Below are 1005 nucleotides of genomic sequence, written 5' to 3'. Positions count from 1 at the left end.
TTTATCATGAAACAGGTTATGCAACTTCATTCTGAAGAGCTGTACAAATGCATTCCTAGACTGGAAGTGCACGGTGTTCAAGGTCTGATCATTTGAGTGCCAATCTTTCAATCCTTACTCACATGTACAGTCCAGCTAAAGCACATGGGGCTGTCTTGATTACACCTTCTTACACCAAGGCCCTATCAATTGTGGCACTCCAAGCCTACCCCTTCTCTTCATTTGAAGACCTAAAGATTTACTTCTTCAAAAAACATGACTCAATAGTAATACTTTTTGTTTTTATGGAATCATTATATATAGACAGACCCCATTCAGTAAATTCTTAATATGCTAATTCTCTTATTATTTTATTGTTGTACTTAATGCCACCTCCTTCTCATCTATCTATGCTCACTCATTCCATTAGGTTCAAAACTATATTCAACTCATTGGGACCAAAGCCATTGCTTTATAGTTGCACTAGTAACCACCTGGCCCATGGCTTGATTACAGAAGTAGGTCATCAAATAATGCTTTTGAGTGTATGTTCAGGCATCATTTTTAGTCTTCATCCTAAGAATGTTTCCAAATTATTCAAAAATTATGAATCATTCCTAGAAAGGCAGTGGAAAAATGTCCTTAATTTTTGTACATATGTAAGAGAATTTACACATTATCAGATACACAGAATGAAAGAAAAATTTAGTAAAAGCAAATGCATTGAGAATTGCTTCTATAGCCGTGAGGTCTCAGCTTTAAGTACAGTTTTTAAAAAGTTAGATCAATTAGCAATCTGTGAATGTTAGAAACATCTTAACAATGTCTCAGAGATGATAAAGCATATCACAGAATGAGGAAGAGGGGGAAATTAAATTATGTCTGCAGTCATAATGAATCAAAGCCCAGAAGGTGGTCTCCGAATCAGCAGGTTTTGATGAAATATTAAGGAAAGTGATTATTGATGAAAAATGAATAAGCCCTTTTGATTTCAGCAACCTTTAAATCACACCTCGCTAATTAAAA

This window comes from Alligator sinensis, unplaced genomic scaffold, assembly GCF_000455745.1.
Source record: "Alligator sinensis unplaced genomic scaffold, ASM45574v1 scaffold691_1, whole genome shotgun sequence".
NCBI lineage: Eukaryota > Metazoa > Chordata > Crocodylia > Alligatoridae > Alligator > Alligator sinensis.
The sequence above is the reverse complement of the archived record's forward strand: the minus strand, read 5'-3'. Positions refer to the sequence as shown.